This window comes from Dromaius novaehollandiae, chromosome 9 (genome assembly GCF_036370855.1).
Source record: "Dromaius novaehollandiae isolate bDroNov1 chromosome 9, bDroNov1.hap1, whole genome shotgun sequence".
Taxonomy (NCBI): domain Eukaryota; kingdom Metazoa; phylum Chordata; class Aves; order Casuariiformes; family Dromaiidae; genus Dromaius; species Dromaius novaehollandiae.
Genome location: NC_088106.1, coordinates 2,819,435 through 2,842,882, shown reverse-complemented (window position 1 = coordinate 2,842,882; position 23,448 = coordinate 2,819,435). Strand labels below are relative to the sequence as shown.

At 43.6% G+C, this 23,448-nt stretch overlaps 1 protein-coding gene across 7 annotated transcripts in view; it reads right to left on the bottom strand.

The window, feature by feature from the left end:
• Positions 1 to 297: 297 nt before the first annotated feature.
• The window catches only part of SLC66A1L (solute carrier family 66 member 1 like), a 38,618-nt gene continuing 15,467 nt past the window's right edge, over positions 298 to 23,448 (bottom strand). The window contains exons 2-10 of one of the 7 annotated variants that reach the window (XR_010390392.1): positions 22,241 to 22,373; positions 21,482 to 21,615; positions 20,628 to 20,662; positions 14,825 to 15,007; positions 12,330 to 12,422; positions 9,723 to 9,942; positions 9,540 to 9,639; positions 7,492 to 7,752; positions 298 to 2,980 (exon numbers count right to left, since the gene is read on the bottom strand). The gene's annotated coding sequence lies outside the window, so the exon portion shown is untranslated. Of the gene's footprint in view, positions 2,981 to 7,267; positions 7,753 to 9,539; positions 9,640 to 9,722; positions 9,943 to 12,329; positions 12,423 to 14,824; positions 15,008 to 17,570; positions 18,101 to 20,627; positions 20,663 to 21,481; positions 21,616 to 22,240; positions 22,374 to 23,448 lie in introns of those variants that run through there. The other 6 variants (XR_010390391.1, XR_010390393.1, XR_010390390.1 and 3 more) reach the window with 6 other exon arrangements.

Sequence of the window (23,448 nt, the reverse complement as noted above, 5' to 3'; positions counted from 1 at the left end):
TTTGATTTTTCAGAAATTCTTTAGATTAATATGCAGCTGTCATTGCAAGGCAAATCTAGGCTCGCTTTCATGTCTCCGCTCTGTCCCCGGGCTGCGGCGAGCACCTCCCTCCGCAGGAGCAGCGGCCGGGGCGGCCGCCTCCGGGGACGGGCAGCGCGAGCCGCGTCGCCCCGGTGCCCTCTCCGCCGGCACGGCACGGCTCTTGCCGGGTTCCCCTCGCTGCTCCTTCCCAAAGCGGGCTGGAAATGCACAAAAATATAGAGAGAGTTTTAGGCCTTTGTGCCTTTTTTTTTTTCCCAGTGCATCTTTTGAAAATTTGTTTAACTTGCAGATCAGGTAGGATAAACTTGCTAAGGGGGTATTTTTGAGTAAATAGATGCTGAAGGCCATAAGGGAAGTTCAGATATTTATATAAATATTTAACTGCTGGCTCCTTCTGCAGTGCCGATGGGCGGCGCGGCGGGGATGACGCGATCTCGGCTCGAGAAAGGAGCAGACATCGGCGGTGCCGGGAACATGCAAGAGGCTGTGCCAAACGCCGCCGCGCGGGTTTCCATGCCCTTTCACCAGGGATTAATAAAAGCTATTGTTTGGAAGAGCTTTTGCATATTTTATTTTCTTATCTAAATTAGAGTATTCTAAAGGCAGCATTTGCATTGTTTAAAACTATGCGAAATGCTGTTAGGGGATAATATATTAACAGCTAAAGTGCTACGCGCAGTTGTTTAATAGGGCTGTTCCTGTGCTGGTTGAATAATTCTGTTAATTCCTCCACTTTAACACAAAATCTGTATTTGAACTGCTTTCTCAGAAGCCTTCGGCCACAGCTGGAGTTGTATGATGAGTCAAAATAAGGATACATGAATGCAGAGCACACGGGAGCTGGAGTTTGCTGCGCAGAAGTGCTTGTCTCTCCCTAAAATTTGACTCTTCACTTCTTTGTACTCTGTTTGATTTCTCTTTTTCCATATTTCTTTCATATTTCCATTTTCCTTCAGGGCAACTGCAACGATCTAGGCTTGGATGGGGTTTATACGCAGGATCAAGAGTCCAAGTTTATCACGGTCTGAAAATGCGAAACATTCGCTATTTCTGAAAATAAACATCGCTAGTGCCCATAAGACAGCGCTGAGAAAGTCTGCAGAAAAACGGCCAAGGAAGCCACATGAAAAAGTCTGCTTTTCACCATACCTTCAATGCTGAAAAGCAAAGCGTATAAATTTCACCATAAATGGGTAGTGGGAAAAAAAACGGGGGGACAGAGGGCTAAATTGCAGGCCGCTGCACTAAGTGCAGATTCCGATTTTGGCGGATGCAGCTGTGCCATCCATCCCACCGCTGGGCCGGGAGCGAGCACGGCACTTTGCTTTCAGGGACCATAAATCGCAGCCCCTTTAGGCAACAGCTAAGAGTAGTTCAATAAAGCACTGGAAAGTTGAGGAAAAAACCCTCTGTCAAAACATAAGCTAGAGCAGAAAGTAAAAAAATAACTGTACGTGGAGGTCACCTTTGGGACTGTGCTTCAGGTTCGTGCTGATATTAACAGATCCGTGGGATTTTAGAAAGGAGGAGGGATTCGTATGGAGTAAAACAATATTTAGCACTGAATAAAACGCAAATGAAGAGTTTCGGAAGTTGCCCGGGACCTGGGCATTGCTGGCTGCAGGCAGGGGCACCTTCCCTCTCCAGGCCAGGCTTTGAGGGCCGTTGCAGGACTTCTCCAAGGCAGCCGGACTGGTGCAGGATCCCTCTGCTCCGGCCTGGCGTGGTGGCTCCCGAGCATCGGAGGACCTGGCGTTGGAGATGGGCATGGAAAGGGCAGCAATATCCAGACATATCCAGGCAATATCCTGCTTTCAGAGCTCGCGTGAGCCCCCCGGGCATGCAGAAGAGAGAAGGAAGCTCCTGCGTGTTTCCACCAAGTCTGTGAACGAAGAGCGGGGCTGCATCTAAGCCCAAATGAGATCTCTCGCCGGCCGCAGCCACGTTGTACATTTTTGTGCTCACAAAATGAAATAAGCCTGAAAATTATTGGGCAATCATCTGCCAAAGCAAAAAGGTGCCTTAAAGCTAGCACTGCCCCCTCCACTGGCAGCAAATCCCAAACAGCAGCCTCCTCTCTTAAACCTGGAGGGACCGAAGGGTCTCCAGACTCCAACAACTACCACACTGTCACCAGGATGAAGATCACCAATTCTCAGAGATAACCGCAGACATAACACAATAAAGACCCAGAAACTCTAGGCTGGTTTTTAAAAGCATCAATCACCCATTCTTTTCCAAGAAAATACTACAGAAAGTTTGTTAGGGGAAGATATTGCAACGGGAGTGTGGGTATTTGCTAGCCATGTCACAATTCACACACCCGTGACTACATCCCATGCCTTGCCATGTTCACTTTGTGTCAGTCTCAACAGCGGGATATCTCTGCAAGGAGCTGGGCCAGCGCCAGAGGAGTCCTCGAAACTCCTCCTTCTCCATGTGTTTTACTACCTGTGGTCTTCTCATTTAAAATGATTTATGAAGAAATCTTGCTGATGCTCCTCTCCCAGTAATACTTTCCAAAGATTTAATAATTATTCTAAAGGAAAACCTCAGTTGCAATAGAGGCTGTTATTTTTACTGGGAATTGAAACGGATAGATGGATCAGGGTAGAGGAATGCCATCACACCCTTCTGAGTGACATCTATATAATACTGGGATGTTTCACAACATTTTTGAAAATGAAAAAATTCACTGAAAATTTACAATGTTCATTAAAATCCTTTACCAAAGTGCCTACGTGGTGTGCCCCCACCATACCGTAGCAGGTCGTCTTGTTCCTGAGCCGGCTTAGCATTTGGGCACGGGTCTTGGGAAGCGGCCCGTCGCTCAAGCAGGTTTCCGAGCACATCAGTCCTTCACCGAGGACCGCGACGTGACCCATAAACACTTTATCTTCGAAATTCTTGGAGGATCCCAGTCAGCAGTCAGCAAGACCTACAAGGCAACAAGAAAGTCCTAGTAAGCCAAACTTGGTTTACAGTACACTAATGTGGGGTATGCGTACCAGTGGAGCTCTGGCTGCATGATTATTTATAGTGGACTGAAAGCACGAGCAGAATTACAGCACTCATGTGCTAATTGCATGCGTTTCCACCGGCATCAGTGAGGCTTTTGTTTGCTGCTCCGAGCTCGGGAACGCTGCTGATTTACACGTGTTTCAGATGAAGGATAGTCACATGCATCTTGTGCTTACAACGTTTTCCATTACTCTAGATTATACATCTGCCGTGTTTGTTATTAAGTCACCGCGGATTACATTGCATTACCGCTTACCAAGGAGATGTATTACCGTGCAGGGGAATGCATGCTCCAGCAAAGCACATTGTTTTCCCATATTTCTCTAGAAAGATCACACATTATAATCACTGTATACAGTATACCATGTAAAATGATCCCCATTTATTTCATACAATAGATACTGTGTCATTTAATTAATTTAGACTAAAGAGGAACGATCAGCATTCACTAACAACTTTTCCTTTGGGACTGTAAATGAAAAACCGTCATTCTGTACAGCAGCCAGAGCAAGGAAAGCGCTTCTGGAGATAAGGTTTGCATAGAAAGGAAACCTGCCCTTGCTGCCCATTTTTTCCCCCCAAATATATAACAAATTTATAAAACGGACGTGACGCCTCCAACGGCAGCAGAACCAGCGAGGCGAGGTGGGACGGGACGCACAGCTCTGCACTCTGGCGAACTGACCTGATTAATGGCTGAAACATTACCAGCCTAATTTCTAACATTTGCACTTTTTAGGGTTTTTTTGTTTTTAAATAAAATATTTCAGGAACGTACTGCCATTAGAGATGTTTATGGCGCATGAAGCAACATAACAGCGATTGCCTGAAGTAGCAAGGCGGCGTTTTAGCATTCCTGTCCCTGCAGAATCCATTTTTATATTATGGAAATTTCTGCAGACCTTAGGCCATGAGTATTGAACAGTTCTCACCTCTCGCAGCTTCTCATTGACCTAGAGTACAATACAGGATTTTTTTGAACATAAAAGCATCATTGACAACCTCTATATTACTCCAACAGTTTGTTTACCCATGTGATGGAGGAGACTTTTAAACTAGCTGTTAATTAGAAGTGTGTTATTGATGATTAGGCTTCAGTTACACAGTTATCATAGACTGCTGTTCCTCAGTTACATTTTAGACAATTTCTTAATCATGATTTCATTGGTTTTTATTCATTATGAGATAGCACCCTATCTTTTGTTTTGTGGAAAAAAAAAACCAGTTTTGTTCAATCTACTAAAAAGCAGATGGAAATAGGGCACCCGTGAAGGACGTCAGTGCTCTAGCAAAGCCCCAGAAGCAGCGCCGGGGCAGGCGATGCCCCAGCCTAGCTCCCAGGCTGGCAGGAGAGGAGCAGATGCCCAGGGAATGGCAAAATAAAGTAAATTGGCAAAAAAAAATAAAAGAAAAGAAAGAAAAAAGCAAAGAGGCAAAAAAAAGTGAGAAGGCAAGACCTCTGTGGGGAGGCCATCTCTCATACTCTCAAACGAAGGGCAGTCCATTAATAGAGAAAGCATCATGCTTTGCAGGCTTGTGACGTGAACAGCAGAGCTCAAGCTATGGTTGCAAACCTTCCTTGTATTTTATACCTTGCTATTATTTTTTTCCCCACAAATTTATGGTTTCATGCATTTACTGTAAGTACTATTTTCAGCCTACATTAAGTGAACTATTTTAATCACGGGTAGCAGAGCTGCTCACTCCAAAACAATTTTTCGTCTTGGGAAAGATAATGTGCGCTAGAGGCATAGGTTAGCCTCCACGACGCTCTTCAGTAAATTAGCTATAGAAAAGTCTTTCATTGCAGTCTTTAGTATTTGGCATATTTAAACATAACCACACAGCTTTCATTTGCTATAATAAAAGATTCTCATCTGTATTACTGGGTTCGATGTAAGTGGTTTGCCTCTCAAATGTATTATAGTTCATTTCATATTTAGTGATACAGTAATAGCTTAAATTGTGCATTGAGGTCAAGGACAGATATTGATCCCTTTAAACAAACACCGCTATTAATTAGAGATGGGGTTGCACTGAAATACCTGGCCTGTGCCGGTCACTTCAAATACCCCCAAAGAATTAAAACAGCAGTGTTTGCCATGCCCAAATCCTAGTCCAGGTTTCCCTCAATTACAGTGGTTGATGTGAAGATGATTGTCCATCCTGCTTCTGCTCTTATTAATTATATGTAATTTGTAGTAAAACCTGAAAGCTGCCACATGGGTGGAGGAACGCAGTGAAGTTCTGTTATTCGAAGAGCAAGGTAAGAAACATTTAACCAGCACCCTAACTCTGGGAAGCTAAAAGCATGGGACAAACAACCCACCCAAACAGCTGCAAGTTGCGTGTTGTGGGACCATTCCCGCATGGTATGAGTAACACTTCTCAATGTTACTGAAACGCCAACTGCTTTCAAGACTGAGTTGATTTCTGTGGGGTAAAAACAAGTAAGTTGACATCAAAATAACTAAGTGTGAACATCTCTCCAAAGGGCTGAAGAGCAGACTCCAGGGCAAGCTCTTAACCCAACATGAGAAATGGTGAGCACTTCGTTTTTCCCCCTGATGGAGAGAATTGCACAGTAGGAATTCCCCGGTAATTCAATTTTTTTACTTGATAAGATTTTCTTATTAAGTGATGGAAAGTCGTGAGAACAGCAGCCCTTTTGTCGGAGACGCACAGTTATGAAATAGTCATCAAAGCCGAGCTGCCACAAGTGAGCAGGTCAAGAGTCCACCCAGGAGAGCAAACACAGCCACCGAAATGCCTGTTTGTGCTGTGCTCCTACGAAAGGGGCCCTCTTCCCAATCGCAGCGTGTGATTAATTTGTACCCTGCAGCATCCTCATTGACAGCTACCACGCAGCTAGCAGAGGCTGCACGGGCTCTGTAATCCTGCATGTATTACATGACGCACCCAAGTCAAGAACGACAAGGCAACTCTCTGTATGCTGCTTAGTCTAGCAAATGTTTGCAGGCAGATAATACCTAAGGATATCCCCAGTAATAAGCAGAAATAGGGTTTCAAAAGGCGGTTCTCTTTCGGTGCTCAGCCCCCTTGCACGACGGCAATCGTCCAATTTGCCTTCCCCGGGAAGCTGTTTCCCCAGACCCCGGCTCGCCCCCCCTGCGGCAGCCCAGCACAAGCTGCGGCAGCAGCCCGCGAGGGTCGTCGCCGCACCCGCTAATTGCGACGGCAGGAGGGGAGGTCATTATAACTAACCACAAAGGTATTAATTATCACAATGGTATCGGAGGACGCTCATACCTCTCATCTGAACCTCAAATACTGCTTTCTTTTTCTCGTTGAGTCACAATGCCGTTGGTCTCCCGGGTTTTCCCATGGCCGTGCAGCTTGGCTCCGGGTCTCAGCGTGCTGCGCAGTGTCTGCTCGGCGCGGGCGCGTGAAAGCTATCGCCTCGGAGCCAGCGCCAACGAAGAGCCCTGAAGGCCTCGTGTCTCAGAGCGTTTAATCCATTGCTTAATCTGCGTCTTCAGCGCTCTGCGCTGCCACACTTGCTTTTCTCTTTCGCTAATTTACAAGGGGCCAAAAGGGCCTTTGCTGAGTCCCCAGCGACCTAGAGGAGCCCTTCGTTTATGCGGGCCCGGCAGCGTGCCGGGTGCGTGCTGGCCTGGCGCCGGGTGCAAGGCATGGTCCCACTCCTCCCCGCGGCCGGCCCGGCTTCAGCAACCATCCCTGAAGAGCAGCATCACGGTAAACCTCAAACAAAAGCTGCTCTCCTCTTCCCCCCTGCTTTTTCTTTTTCTTTTTAAAATTATTGCCTAGCCAATTCTTTATAAGCAAAGAAGATTTTACAAAGTCTCATGGGCCGTTTCCCAATTCTATAAATGTTTTATTACTCGGGCAATAAGGACAAAGTACTTACTTGTCTCCTCTCCAAGATTTCAAACATAACAAAGCACAACCCCTAAATCCTCACTCCCTAACGCACGCACACACTTATTCCCCAGCTATCACCAGCTCATCTTAATGAAAACTACTGAACCAGAGATCAATGAGTTTATATAAGTACTACCAAGACGTCAAGCAAAGTCTTTCTCTATTAGAGCAGTGATTATATTAAAAAAATGTTTCAACAAACAAAGTTCAACAGATCTGGAAAAAATCATAGAAGACGTACAGCAGGAAAAAACCCTGCAGTATCAGATACGGTAACTGCAAAGACAAGAGGCACAGCGAATGTCTTGGTGAGGTCTATTTTTTACTTAAATACATGTCTATGAGCAATAGACTCTTGAAAGGCTTTGCTGCGCACAACACTATTCTCAAAAAGTCTATGGTGATACACACGTGAAGTTATCCCGGGATAACCACTGCCCTCCCAGTTCACGTCCTTCTTCGACCCAAATTCACCTCCAAGAGCAAAAAGCTCCTGCAGCTTGCTGCCAAATGACAACAACTCACGGGTTTCTCCTGGGATTGCAGGTGTCCCCGGCGTTTTTTGGGCGGGTGGAAGATGCCACCGCGGAGCTGGAAGCGGGGAGCCCTGCGGCAGCGTGCTGCCCTGTGCAGCAGGCCATCAACGAGCGAGTCCAGGCAGGGAGCTGCAGCGTCTTTGCAGCCGCTCGCACGCGGTGCCCACCACAGGAGAGGAGCGAGGCGAGCGTCGGCGGAGGGAGAAGCAGCGCCGCATTCAAAGACTACGCGTAGCCCCAAGTGGAAAGCCTGATACAAATACAGAGAAAAGGCAGGATAAACAAAACCCACTCTTCAGGAGTTGCAGAGGTTATCCATCATTGTCAAGACTTTCTTTACAGTATAAACCATCACAGCAATTCAGAGCACTGGCAGCTGTATCTGCTTCTATATCTTAAGGATATCCTTTTCAGAAAACATCAGTAACACAAAAAACCTTTTTAAGGGTTTCATCACACTGAAAACTTGTTTGGATTTGTGACAGCACTTTTACATAAAGATAAAAGAATTCAGAGTTTCCCCATGATGTGGTACCAAAAATCACATTAGTAGATAGTTGAGCAAAAAGATCAGCATTTAATATGCCCATATCATATATTTGTTTTTAACTATACAATGCAATATTGAATAAACAGGGCTTAAAATAAAACATCTTCAGATCTGTGCTTGGAGCATCTTCGTGCCACGGTGTTAGCGGTAAGGATTGTGTTATATTTTTTGTCAGTTACAATGGGCTCGAAAGCACAACTAAAACAATTTGTCTGTTACAGACAGGAAGATTGAACTGATACATGCTGGCACAGGGAAGATTAGGAGAAAAGACATGCTCTAAAGCTTAATACATCTGGAATATATATTATAATCTATTCTAAACTAAAAGCTGTACATGTACAGCAATTGGAGTTGGCACCGAAGGCCTGTAGACTTTGGTGCAATGCAGACCCCCTTCCAAATCCCTTTAACTCATACCACTCCTAAATTGACCCAGACAGGATGTACAATACGTAGCAGAGGTGTACGTCAGCTGTGCGGGCTATACGCAGCACGGCTTACTGAAAGGAAGAGAGATTCGCTGGTGCCAGATGTGAAATTTAAAAGGCACAAAACCCCTTCTTCTGCCCACCGCTGCAGATCATTACTGTCAGAGGTGCCCCAGGCCGCTTGCTCGGGGCAGCATGGCACAGACCAAGGCTCTCACCCACTCCTGGCTTTGCCTTTTTCCTTTGAGTCACCTTATTTACCTTCCCTCCCTCGGCAAGGGGCATTGTCAGACCCCTGTTGCAGCCAACCATGAAACTGTTCTGGCATATGGGAAACTGCAAAGTGCTTTGGAGTTGCTCGGCAGGAAGGGCAACGGATGAAAGCAATTATGCTATAGCCTGTTGTTACACCAAACAGCATGATTTGTATTTTAATAGTACCTTCCACTTCCACATTTAGCACACAGGCAGCACAGTAGAAGTCTATAAACGGATGATGCCCTCATGCTTTCCTTTCCGTGCGGCACCTATGGCAGCAGCAGAGTTAGGCAGCAAATAGCCTTAGGAGAGTTACATGTACAAAAAATGTATTTCAAAGCCAACAGAGACTATTCACGGGGGTATTTATTGCTACAAGCAGCAATCGCAGCACATCACAGAGCCACACAGTAAAGCCTTGGTGGGGGGTTGTCCAGGGAGGACACTGCTAATGCCCCAGCTGCAGAGGGTGCACCGGGGAGGGAGACGGTGAGCGGGATGTCACAGCTCAAGTGGGGACTGCACACTGCATGTTGTCAAAGGCATGAAATAGCTGTAATAATAACTTAACAGCTTGACATCTGAGTGTTTTATTGCAAACGTTTTACTCAGACAAGTCTCCCCGGGCAAGCCATTGCTCCTGTCCCAAGTTCTCCTGCTCAGCTGTTCCTAGGTCACACTTTGCAGAAGTTACTGCAATCTTATAGGCACAAGTGGGCAAAGAAGTCTGTTTCTTGTGATTTTACACCGTCCTGTCCCTTGGCAGGCTTGCTCCCCGCTCCTTCCCGGCATGCTTACCGTCATGCGGCCACGGCAGACGCTCAGGGATTGCTCCTAGCTGCATCAGGCAAAGCACTAAGGAAAATGTTCACCAGGAGAAAGAGTGAAGCATTCACATCTGTGCAGAGAGAATGCAATAAATAACAAAGGAGATTTGATTATATAACATAATATTACTTTCAATGTAAAAATGAGTTATACCACATGCCGTAATAAATCATAACTCCACGATTCAGCAGTACAGAGCTGTTCTGAACTGCGACATCTGGATCTCAAGCTGAGCCTTCCAGCTTTTGGATATGCCTTGATCCAAGCTTCATCCTTGATAGATCAGATGAAAAACTTGAGTCTGATTATCATGAAAGTACCTCCACGAACGGACATGCTAAATGAGACTTTAGTCCACGGCAATACGTAATCACTGTAAGAAAGCCAGACAGATTATGAACAACTCTTAAAAACAGTTACAAAAAGAAGTCCCACACTTGGCAATTTTAATAGGCTTCCTGCTCCCCTTGCTGCAGCACGTGAAGGTGCCAGTGCAGAGTTAGTGCCACCCCCGCAAGCCCACCACGGGCCCGGGCCGTGAGTAACCACTGCGGCACAGGTCCTGAGCAGTGTTTCTCTGCACGCGGTGCTCCAGGAAGACCAGCCATGTTCCCTCAACGCAACAAAGAGGTCAAACACCAAGAGGGAGGAGGGCGTTGGACGGGATTCAGGGTGAAATGCAGACTGAATGAGAAAACTCAGCCCCAACGTTGTTCCCGGCCTTGCTGCAGCCCAGGGCAAACCCTGCTCCCACACAGCACCGCGGCCGAGCCCTCACTAAAACAAGCAGTCCCGTGAAGGGACTGGCTCTTCAGGAGAAACCTCAGTAACAAGGGCTTAGCAATAGAGAAAAATTACACTGTGGTGTTGCATGATTCCTTCATGCACCTCTACTAAAACTTAAAAAAACCAATAATCTGTTTGCAAATGGGTAGCAGCTATGGACCTTTCCCACGTGAGGCAAAGGACAGTTACTCGGTGCATTACCAAGGTGCTGCCCCTCGTTCGTTTGCTGCAGGTCAGTAAAACACGCACATCTTACCATGTTAGACATGATCCAAAACGTACACAGGCTGGTGAAGTCACACCATCAGTGGCACCCCCAAAATTAAAGCATGATGCATTTTAGGATTCAGAGAGGTAATTATCAATGTCAACTAAACCGTCAATCACCGAGCCCTCAACCACGAGCCTGCTGCAGTAGAACTGACAAAGGATAATTGCTCCTGTCCTATGCAAAATAAATTGTGTTCTCACTCTGGAAATGGCCACGTAAGAAATACCCGGAGGTTATGGCTAGATCAATTTTTACTTTCAACTCTTCTATGGTTTTTAAGTACCTGATCTATGCATTTTGACCGCACCAGATGAAGAGAGTCAGTTTGCTAGGTAGGCACCTGTCTCCTGCATTCATGTGGCCCACACTACAAGTGGTGAAATTAGAAAAAACAGACTGAAGAGGTGTTATACGGCTTGGGTAAGCTAGAAAAACGAGAGGTTGCCAAAAGCCACACTGCTCAGCTCTAACGGGTCCGTGACTGCAGAGCGGTGTGTCCAGATTTACACTCCCAGAAACGACGGCAAGATCAACTATAACACCAGCACGATAATTTTTCTTAAGAACTGCTATAAAACACCATCCTCAGGCAGAATGGGAAGAGGCAGCGGCAGGGGAGCTGATGCAGGGCCGGGGGGGTTCCACGTCCCACGGAGGCTGGTGGCAGCCCCGGCACGGGCCACAGGTGAGGGATGTACCCGGCAGCGGCTGCCATGGAAGGAAATTGTCCGTAGAGAAGCGCCAAGCAGAGCCCATGAAGCAGGCAAACGCCGGCAGAAGGTGGATAAGCATCTGGGGAGGCGCAGCAGCGGCCGCGCGAACAAGGAAGGCTTGGCGCAGCGCGGTGATGGATGGCAGGTCAGGGAGATCCCGCCGCGACGGAGCCCCGCACACGCGTCGTGCCGGGGGAGGCCTGCCCTGCCCCGCGAGGGGCTTCAGAAACGTATCAAAGCCGAGGAGGAGCGGAGGACGTGTGTCTTGGGGGGACGCACAGCGGCCCGGCGTGTGCACGCCGTCCCGCCGCGCCGCTTCGCTTCCGAACGGCAACTGCTCCATCTGGTGGGAATCCGCCCGGCTGCCGGCCCCGCTCCTCCGCGGCACCCCACGGGCGGCTTTATCCCCCCGCCATCTCTCTCACGTCGGCTCTTTGCCCAAATTAAGGGCTTAATTGCAGCTTCACGTTCCCGTTTCTCAGCAGCGCCAGGGAACAAGTGTCCTTCCTCCTCACCCGGGGATTCGGCGCAATTATGGCTCTTTAATATGTTCCGCTAGATGTAAATAACCAATTAGCCTCTCACTTCTAATGCTCTGCGAGTAAGACCGCTTGCTTTGAATGTGGCTTTGGGATTTGATCTTACAGTGCATCTTCCTTAAAAAAATAAAATAAAATAAAAAAGACTACGTTCCAGCCGAGCAAGACGGCACCCTGCAGCCCACCGCCAGCCTGCCGATGGCCCCGATGGACCACCGGGAAGGGCTGCTGCTGGGCCTGGGTCTCAAGCATAGGCGTGGACTACTCGAGGAACTCAAACTTACCTATTACTCTACGTGCTTGCTCACTTGACATGCAAAGCCCACTAATCTGATGCAGCAAGGATGTATGGAGGGGAAACGCGCTTGTTTAGAAAGGTCCCCTATCAAAGAGCACAAGGTTTCTGGTTTTAAGAATATGACACAATAAAGCTTTAAAAAGATGAACAAACCTTTGCTATGGTTTCACAGGAATGCAGCCCAGTCTGGCCTCAAAACGCAGAGCAGTAATATGAAACTGCAGACTGTCTGTGTCAGGATCTGGCCTGTATTTCCAGAAAGATGTTTTGCTGATTAGTTAAACAATCTTAATATTTAGAAAAACAAACAGCGAAGCAAAAAGAGGAAATAACTGCTTTTACTACAGCTTTGGCTCAACAAGACAGAGCACTTGGGTACTAGCGGGGTAATTTGGCTGAGCAAAGTGAGGTCTGTCATTCAGTTTGACAGCAATTCTGCCCATGAATCTGTCCGTAATTCAACAGCTTTTTATCATTTCACACTATATCACACATTTCTTGCTTCTTCACTATAAATATATAAACAAGAGAGGATTGCACTACACTAAGATTTGTAGAAAACTTTTAGCTAAAGGTTCATATGCTAAAAAATGGACACAGAAATAGGGGAAAACTTTCTACATTCAGCATTTAAATTTTCCTTCTGTATGAGCCTTTGCTTGCTCATACAAGCAGGAAGGCAGCTGCACCTCCAGAGCTATTCTCCAAACTAATGATCGCAGATGTGCTTAGACAGTTCTGACTCAAATTTATCCAGGCCAATTCGAATGGACAAAGAAAAAAAGAAAAGAAAAACCTAACAAATACTGTATCATCTCATATAATACCCACACACATAACCATCTGAAATAAAATATATCAGGCCCTGCTCCACCACATGAAGCAAAGCAAAGTCTTTGAGGACCCGAGCTGTAAGGTGTCCACACTATGAAGGGATTCAAAGACCTCGGCTCTAGATTATTAGATTTTGTAACTGGATTAGTGCTCCAACGCAGCAAGCCAGAGTAAGAACTGATGGAAAGAAAGCTGTCCCGCACACAAGCCACAGGAGGAGCGAGCATCCCACAGCCGTCGGGATGCAGATGGGGCTGGGCAGAGGCAGGAGTCCTGGGGAAAACAGCCGGGAACAAGGGGCCACAGCAGCACCGCGAGGGAGGGCGGCTGCCACTTCATCACGGGCTCAGGGAGTCCGAGCATATTTCTGGACTTAGGCAATGTTACCTGATGCGTTTTAGAGAAACCATCATGCCCATATAGATGCTGGAAGAACACGGGGAGAAATACTTGCTTTCTTTCTAAGCTTGTCATATTGGTATTGCAGTGAATTGGCTCAACTATAATTCACAGTCCTTATTTTAAAATATAGGCATTTCACTGCTGGAAAAGTTATCCTCTAATATGCACTCCCCCTTGAAGCAAGACCCTGAAAGCCACAAGTGTCAATGTATGCATTTTTCAATATATCAGTACTCAAGTCTGCTGAGTGTCCAGAAATAAGGCTGCACTCTTCGCAAAAGTAAATGACCACCAGACACTGCCGTTAGCTTTAACACTGCAGACGAAGAGACGGCTTTGTGTACCTTTGATTTACTGACAATTGTTGGAAAAGAAGCAAGCAAGAAATGAAAATCCACTATTTCCATTATGGTTTGCTTAGTAAAAAATACTGTAGGAAAGTCAGATATCATAAAATGCCCATCTTCTGTCTATATTTACATGATCACACAGTAACTTAGAGCCAGACTAGTAATCAATTTTAAAAAGCCTTTGCAGCTGAAGGTACAAACAAGTGAGTATTCAATATCCTAACAGAAAACCAACAATCAAACTTCACCGGAGCATCCTGAATATGAGCAGACAGCAATACAGCAGAAACCTGAGGGTGCAGTCTGAAAGGCTGCTCCGGAAGAGCACTATCAAGTGGATTATGACAGCGTATTTCCAAGAAGCCATTTTGAACACTGAGCAATTTCTCCTCAAATATGCCTGAGTACTCTTCTGCATCACCCATTTTCCCTGCTTGCAAAAATAGCATGTATACTCTTTCATTGATAAAGAGAATACTTTTAACATCAAGCTTCTGCATTATAGCCAATAGATCAGGCAGGAAGTTCTGCCTGTGGGGGAAAAGACAGAAAGAAAGAAAGAAAGAAAAAAAAAATCAATTCTGCCTGGATTGTTTCTCCTCTCCTGCATATACAGTTTCCTGTCTTCTCTCCCTCAGTGTTACACCCTTTTTCCTTTGCCTTTTCTGGTCCCTCCAGTTACCTTCACCTGCTATGGGTCCTGCAGAAGTCTTCAGTTTTGCTGCAGAGGTGATGACCTCAGCACTCAGGAAAACCAGTTACCGTACCTAGGAGACCGCTCTGGAGGAGAGGGGTTAAAGACGACTGCGCTACCCTATCTAACGCTTTTGCTCTGCTCTGATACTCACGCTGCACAGGCACACCTGCAGCTCTGGTCCCCAGGGAGGGGACAACAGCACCTGGAAGAGCATCCAGCCTTCCCCGAATGTGCATAGATTTCAGCTAAGTTTCATAGCTGCTGCTAAGTAAACTGCAGCAAGACACAACACCCATCCCAGGAAAAGGAGAAGTTAGTCCACGAGAGACATCTCTCGCTGCACTAGCTGGCAGGTTTAAGACTACCTTGGGTCTATCTACGCTCCGTCTCCGACGCTGGGGGTTTGCTCACGCTGCATCACAGTCAGCAGTTTAGGCAGCTCCGTACATTTAGCTTCGTCAGAAAGGCCAAGTCCTTCCATTTACAAACCACTTTGTCAGGAAGGATTTACAAGTACCTCCTCAGAAAGCAAGGAAATGCTCAGGCTGCTGCTGAAAAAAATGCAAAAAGAGCAGCTGAAGTTACTCAGAGAAATAAAGGGTCATTTCACAGTGATGGTCATTCACTATTGGTGTAAACTATGAAGGCAAACTCTATCCCTGGCTCCTGATGTCCTTAAATAACTCTGGAAGGAATAACTCTGCCACACACTCTAGGCAGGAGCAGCCAGGTGAAATACCGTGGCCCACTAGCAGGTCTGACAAAATGATACAAAGCTGGTTTCTTGTCCTGAAATCTATGGCCTTTCCCATAAACACATCTGAAAGATAAAAAGTGCTATCTCCAATAGGTGCTAATTTTTTAGCCATGTGATCCTCATTAACAGTATATGATATATGCCTAAATCTCCAAGGAGCAGTGCAAAACTTCAGAGAGCCCGAGGTGAACTGCTATAAAGTCAAAACAGCATTTGTGCTAGAGTCAACCAGGGGTCCTTATCCCTCCATGAATAGTTTAATCTATTTTAATGATTATCAGTAATATATCATTAACCATCAGTGCTATGTTTAATGTAATCTCCTTGTCTGATACAATTGGCAGAATCTAAAAATCAACCTGATTTTAATGCTTTATCATTAGGAGTATTATTTAGCTGGATTAAAATGATCTTACTTCCTCTGCAGTCATCATTTAAAAGCAGCGTGGAGCACATTACAGTGACCCCCTCAACACTGTATGAATCAATGCCTTGCCTGCATACTATACATTTTCAGCAGCATCTCGAAAGCAACCACATGGATGGATACTAAAGTACTACAAGCTATTAATATTAATGAATAGTCCCTACCACCATTAAAGTTTCTTTAAAAAGCATAACAGAACTGGTTCGATTTACCTTTCCTAGTAGTACAGGGGCCTATTAATCCTTTGAATGTCAGAAGAATTGGTTGGAAATGCTCACGAACCAGAATTCAAAGGAAAAAGTGCAACAGTCATTTTCCCAGTAATGAGGCCCCTCTGCGTGATGGATTCTGATGGGTCCCAGGAATTGTGCCTACAAACGCATCCTGAAAAGCCCTGTTTCTAGAGCCAAGCTGTCAGGCTCGGTGACAGTTATTTTTATGTTTATACAAAAACACGACAGACAATAAAATCAGCAGGGAGCACAAGTTTACTGTAACATTTGTCAATATTTTGTGATCCAGGAAAATTAACGGACGACCTGACAACTTGATCTATGAAATCATTACTAAGCAGCACCTACCACACTCACCAATTATTATCACAGCCCTGTTCACCGGGCTATTGTTAGGAGGGCACCGGTTTCCGCGTAAGCCCTCTAATTTCAGCTAGTAATATCGAGATGAATTCACTTTATAAAGGGGCAGCATTTGAGCTCCCTCACCACCGGCGCGGCAAGCCCTGAACCCAGCCGTGTGCCGTGGTGCTCCGCGGGAAGGCTCTCACAAAAGCTGCTTGCCTTCTCCAGGGTGGGGGAATAATAAACAAGCTGCAGTGCCAGATGTAATGCAGGTCTTAGCTCATCTAAATATATTGATTGCAGGAGCACAAGACTCCACCAGAAACCACGGATAACGCTCTGAAGTTCATCAGCCCAGGAATCCTCAGTTTTTTAAGAAAACTGTGCTGCATAAAGGACATGATCAGTCAGCACAGGCACTGCCACAGGAAGAGCCTTATGAGCAGTTTTTGGAAGGAAATCTCTGGACCTCACCTTGATTTTGGGCACAGAGCACAGGAAGGACATGAGTAGGACAGGGTTTCACTACTGCTGCTCTCCTGGCAGGTGAACAAAGCCTCCTCTCTCCTCCCCACGCACGTAGGTCTGCACCAAATTCCCACAGGCATTTCCCCTGGTGGGACTCCTTGCTGCAGAGCTCCCTGCATGGAGCTTGTGGGCCATAACCATGCTCCTTAACCACATAAGCACCCTCTTTCATGTGGGGAACATTAACTTCCCAGCTCCCTACCATTAGGGAACCAGGGAAAACATTTATACTGCTTGGAGGACAATTATTTCATTTGCTTTGGTGGGTGCTGCCTGCAGCGATGATGGAAAGCAGGTGCTGACCACACAGGTGCTGCCGAGACCGGCCACATCATTTCTCAGTGCGAGGCCCTAACAACTCACAGCATCACTGGGCCTCGGCATCTTGCATGGCCCTTCCTTGGTATCTATTAAGTCATTTTTATTGTCTTTTATCTGACTACTAATAAACAGTCATTTGAAAGTATCAAAATCCTGGGTATAGGTAACGTTCCTTAGGGTCAGACCTCCCTCACTTAAAGCTTTACTTAACCTAACCTGCAGCCCCCTACCCAGGGCACAGCACTGATGCTTAAATCATCACCTGACTGAGGGGACAGCAGCAAACAGAAGCAGCACAAGGCACAAACATCCTTCTCCAGCACAAAGGTTGCTCTACTAGAAAAATACTATTCCATAGTTATCTGCACTAATTGCTACTATAACAAACAATTGTTTTCTCTTACATTTCTTAAGTTATAAAGAAAAAACAGATTTCACTGTAAAGATTTCTCAAACTTGTTCTTCTTTTAGCCAAAGGACAGACACCTAGAAACACTCACCAACTATTCAGGTCTATGAAAGGGGCAAATCAAGCAGCTCTCTGACTCCCACCACTGATGAGGCAGCCACACCTGGATTTGCAACACCTGTATGAGGTAACACAGCTTTGCTGTGGCACATCTGAAAATCCTGATGACCAGAAAAGTATGCTGGGAGGCACTCCTGCAAGAAGGCAATTTGCTAATAAAGAAATGAGGAGACAGAAGGCAGTTATAATAGTCTTTGGTGAGAAAGGCTATTCTCATTCTGCTTCATGATTTAATAGTAAGTAGTTGGTGATGGTATGTTAGTGCAGTAATAATTTATTTGATACCATCTCAGTTGATAGAAACTTCATTAAATCTTATTTGTTTTGTGTTTATGCATATATAGAATTACAGTAGCAGAAGGTAGAAAATGAAAGCTTTGCTTTAAAAAAACAAAAAGAAGTCCTATAACAAAGAACAAAATATATACTGAAGCAACACAAATTCTTTAAAGAAAACAAAATCTGCAGAATGTTTTTTCTCTCTCCTTCTTCTGAAAAAGGAGTCATTTCCAAAAAACAAATACTTGGATTTGATTATCAAGGAGAAAGAATATATTCAAACAAGATGTTCTTTTGGAAAATTATTTCTCCATTTCATATTACAAATGCTACTGTTAATATTGCACCACTACCTATATAAAATACCAGTGCTGTAAACTCTGGGCCAAAACCCTGGCCATAAGCATGGAAGAAAGGAGATTTGGTGAAACAACAAAACTGCTACCCTCCAAAACTATTTGCCCTGAAGAACTGGTGCTTATTTATCTATTTGTGGCCTGCATCTACCTTCTGAGCTGTCAGTGAGAAATGTGCTTTAAAAAAAAAGAAAAGGAAAGTAAGCAAACCTTGATGGAGTAATTAATATCACAAAGCTGTTAGCCAATATCAGATCTTCTCATCTCTGATTCTTCCTATAGATAAAGTAGGGACCTTATACAGTTTTAGTCATAGCACTGCTTCTGCTTGTCATACCTGGAGATAAGGTTGTTCTTCATGCTGTACTCTGGGCACAGCTGTAGACAAAACCCCTCTAGAAGGCATGGTACTAGAAACCTTGTGGGACTGCTCTTTGCTGCTTCTATGAGATGCTACAGACCTTAAAAGCTGGTTATTAGGAAAAGGGAGTAATGAGATCATGTAGCAGCTAAACAATTGCAATTTTTGCTCCATGCTTACTAAACTTATTTCCTTTAGGCTAGCTACACATTGTTTGTCAGAGACAGCATATAAGCATGAATTTATTAAAAAAAAATGGTCAAACTTATAATTCCAAGAGATAGTCAGAAGTGGTTAATTAAATACATATTTTCATACAGAAACAAGTGATCAAAACCAATATGTAATGACAATGAATAACTCCACTCTTGGAATAACTTCCTTTGGACTACAGAAGTTCCTCTGGACTTAGGTAAGTTCTTTGGTCAGTTTGTTTAAATATGGAGAGAGCCCTGAAGACATTTTACGTGTTTCCTTCAGTTAATGCGATTTTCATGATAGTTAAAAAAATTAGAAAACAATGCTGTTAATCTTGGATTACATGCAGCATGGGGGGAAGAATTAGTAGCATAAAGCAAGAAGATTAAGGCATTTTGCTTTTCAACAAAATATCTACATGCCTTATTTTCCTGTCTTAAACTAACAAAGAGGTAATCAGGATCTGTCCTTTAGTCTCTAACTTGGTATATTCTGGCAAAGTGCTAACTATTTCTTTTGGCATGGCAGAGTCTGGCTGTGAGAAAATACTTATGTGCTGAGAAAAGCGATGACAAACCTTACATCTTAATACACAATAGAAACAGCAATGACAATTATACGTATTTGGTCAGCTCTTTTAATCAAACAGTTAGTTGGAAATAATTTACTTAAGTATTCATTTAACCTATATACTAAATGCAGAACAAATTATTTTCCCTTAAAATTCTTAAATTAAATCACAGTAACTTTATAGACTCTGAACTTAGCAGTTTTAATACTCTATAGTAATAGAAAACTGGGATTAAAAGACAATGCAGAATAGGATTACATATAGCAATAAAAGGGGAAATAATCTTTGAAAAAATGACATAACAACAAATTCTAACTGCATTAAAAAGTAACAAGTCAGGCTTTCAATCACTAGCCAGGCAAGAGTTTGATAATCGCATGTGTACAGCATATAAATCTGCAAGTGAGACAAATAGCATTTTAACTTATATACTAGAAGGTTAACTTCTAAAACCCTCTTTTTAAGAAATCAGAAAATACATGTTCATTCTAAGTAAACACTGAGACTAAAGAAGTAACTGCCTTCATTTGGGAAGATCTTACATAAAACCTTAGTGAGGTCACATCTTGCAGAACTGCAAAATGCTTCATAAATCCTCAGCTTTTCACAATGCTATTTAGAAAATCCTTTTCACTTAACTATTGTAGCACTGTCTAAACCAAGAACACAGACCCCTACATTACCAAGCAGTATTTTCACCTGTCTGGTTGAAAACAAGCATGGTATTTCTACGGGACTGTACGTGTTCCAGAAACGCAGACCTGCCGGGGTGAGCTTGCAGTGCCACAGCACTCTGTGCCACACACAATTATTAATGAATCACTGTCAAGTAATCCACCATCTGGAAAACAATCATTGCTTCATGTGACTGAAATCATTTATAGTAAGATCACAGAATTTGGTTATTTATCTAATTTACTGCTGCAATGGGAGTTGGAATTAGTTTAAGTTTTCATATCTAATATCAGGTTAACACTATTCCCCCTACCCTCCAAAAAACCTCATTTCATCTGTTTTTTATCAGTAGTACTTAAACTTCCATAGAAAGCTAGAGGAAATTTTTCATTTTGTTTAATGTGCACTGTTGGCAGTAATTTAGGTATTATCAATTGCACTCATTAGTTTCTTATTAAGAGTTTCACCAGAGAACTCAGCAATTTAAATTTTTTTTTAATTGGGTCCCTTCAACAAAGTTATCTGAAATCACACAAAGGGAATGAGTTTCATGATCAGCCCCCAAATGCATAAGATGTTCATACTCACCTTTTTTAAAAAACAGCAGTGTTGTTCAAACTTATCTGTAGAAGAACAAGCGAATCATTGTACTTTGAGATAAATTTTATTCTAATTTTCTTCAACTACAACAGAATATTGAAAAAAACCCAAGTAGTCAATAGACAATTGCAAGGTACAGTCTTTAGCCTCTAATGTTTTCCCTGTGGGGCTTATATAAACCAGAAGCTTGTAAAGAAATGAATGTCATATAAAATTTTATATACAGTATATGATGATGTACAATAACACACAGGCATTGATGTATAAATGTTTTAATTAACTCTTAAAAATAAAATGGATATAGTGATAGTCTGCAATGAGCTATACATGATTCTCCCACTAACTTATGTTAGGATCGTGCTTTCATGTCGATAACTGATCCTTTGAACTTAAGTAACTTAATTAAGGCTTATTTTTTCTTCTGATTTATACAAAACAATGTGAATAGAAGTGCCAAAATCTTACATACAATGCTAATGGATTGAGCAGTACATAACTACAGGCTGGTGGTTTCAAGGCACATGGCTAACTGCATCTGTTGTTTTTAAACCTCCACATTACTGTTAACTAGATGTACATGTTCATCTAAAAGTAGTCATCTCATGATATACATTGCATTATGACATCAGATATTTCTAGAGCACTCATTGCTGTGGTTCCATATCACACAACAGAGAGAAAGAGCTAAAATGGGGAAAACTTTGGGGGGGGGGGGGGGGGAATCATTCTGATACAGCACAGTAAATACAAAATATATTATCTCCATATCATTTACAAATAAGTAACAACAAGATAAGTAACAAAAGTAATAAATCTGGTCTGTAAGTAAGAGAAAACTTAACTGTTTGTTGAAGTAATCCAAAAATAAATATCAGTGAAAACAGGAGGCATATACAATCCGACACTAGGCACTCTCTTCATCCATAAATAATGGTTCCACTTCAAGTGCGACTGTACTGGATTGTCTTTTGTTGTGCTTATGATACATAATGAATTGCAAAGTCACCTGTTATTTTTGGTAAGGAAGTAATTAAATAGTATTTGCTTACAGTTGAAAACTAAATAAGCTGTACATAATAAAAGCAACCATCCATTTAGACTATAGTTCTGGCACAGACTACGAATGCCGTGTTCTGTAGAGGAAAGCTTAAAAAATGTTTTATCTAATTCATGTACTGTGGTGTAAGCATTAACTATTTATTTAATCCTAACTGTGAAAGTTTAGTGTGTCACCTTCATTTAGTGTTTAACCTTTTCCGAATCCTACTTAACACTCATTTTCAGCACTCTTTTTGGCAAAAAGTTTAATAATGTTTTACTTCTAACACCAGTTAGAGAACGCACAGAAAAACTCTAACTGAAAACTTCAGATCCCCTTGGTTATATGGCTTAAATATATATGAAAATATCCTGGCCCTTAGCTATCACACTCTAGGGCTTGTAAGGGTCCTAAGCTGGAAATTTGTCAGGGGCACAGCAGAACAACGGTCACCTAGGAACAATGTGGACCCCCAAGCTATTGTGCGCTCTGAGCACTGTGGGCTGGACTCCAGGTGAAGCTACTTCGCAATACAGGTATTTTATGCTGCAAAGCTACTTACCAGCTGCTGATGGGAATCTTGCTCAGGTGAGGACATGCAGGCAGTCACTTCCCCTTTACTCGAAGGGTCGCTCCAGCTCAAAGTCAAGGCCTGAATCTCAAAGCAGGATGATGGCTAGATACTGCCAGGCCCCCTGGCAAGGAAGGAAGGAAGGTTATAAAAACTCTTTTCTTAGCAGTAGATCAGTAGATCCTGACCAGAAAGGAAAATTCTCACTTCCTTCAAAATTCTAGGTAATTTGCTATTTATAAACATTGATGTGCAGACTACGGCTCAGTAACTAATGCTGTATTCAACACAGAATTGTGCAGTTAGACATTGTAATTCCTTTCTATTGTAAAGGAGATTGTTGGAAATACTGCTAAAATAAGAATAAAGAATTAAGAAGTATGCATTTGTCCTTTTTCTTGATGGTTCCAGCTTTCTGACAAAATTACTGACTTTGAGAATAGCCTTTTTCCAAAATAAAGGGGGAGGGGGGCGGCTGTTGAGCAGGGATAAGAAAGATGTCTTTCTTACTTGTCAGAATTTTTGCTGGACAGTTGAAGAGTTTTAAACTTAAGCTAAGCACTGAACTTGACACAAAACACTCTGTATTCCAATAGAGATTAAAAGTTTGCTGCAGAAAGTTTTGAGAAACACATTAGATGGGGGGTGAGACAGACGAGGCCAAGGATGGAGTTTCAAACAGAAGAATCTGCATGAAAGCAGGTTTAAAGGTATGTGATATAGAAACAAGAGACCATCTGTGTACCTGGGTACCTTTGTACAAAGTACAATAGATGCCCATATTTGTTGAGCTTTAGCTGAGACTGGATCACCACTACTATTACATTAAAAATCCTATTTTAAAAATAAAATAGAGGTGCTCTGGGAGGAAGTCTGGCATACAAGATTCTACCGGGAACACTTTAGACCAGTTAAAATAACTTGGCTAGTACGCAATGGTTGTGAGAAGTTTGAGGCTAATGCATGTCATTATTTAGAAAAAATAAGGGGGGGTGGGAAGCTTTCTGGGAGGCCTAGATGAATAGAGAGGAAATTCTCTACATCCTAGGCAGAGCCCCAAGAATTATACCACCTTCCCAAGGCTTTCCAGCATCCCACCTCTGAGGCCCCTTCCAACTAAAGACTAGACAGGATTTCCTTCAGAGACAGCAGGTCAGCACTCCTTTTTTAAGTTTTTCTGTAGCATAATGTGGGGAACT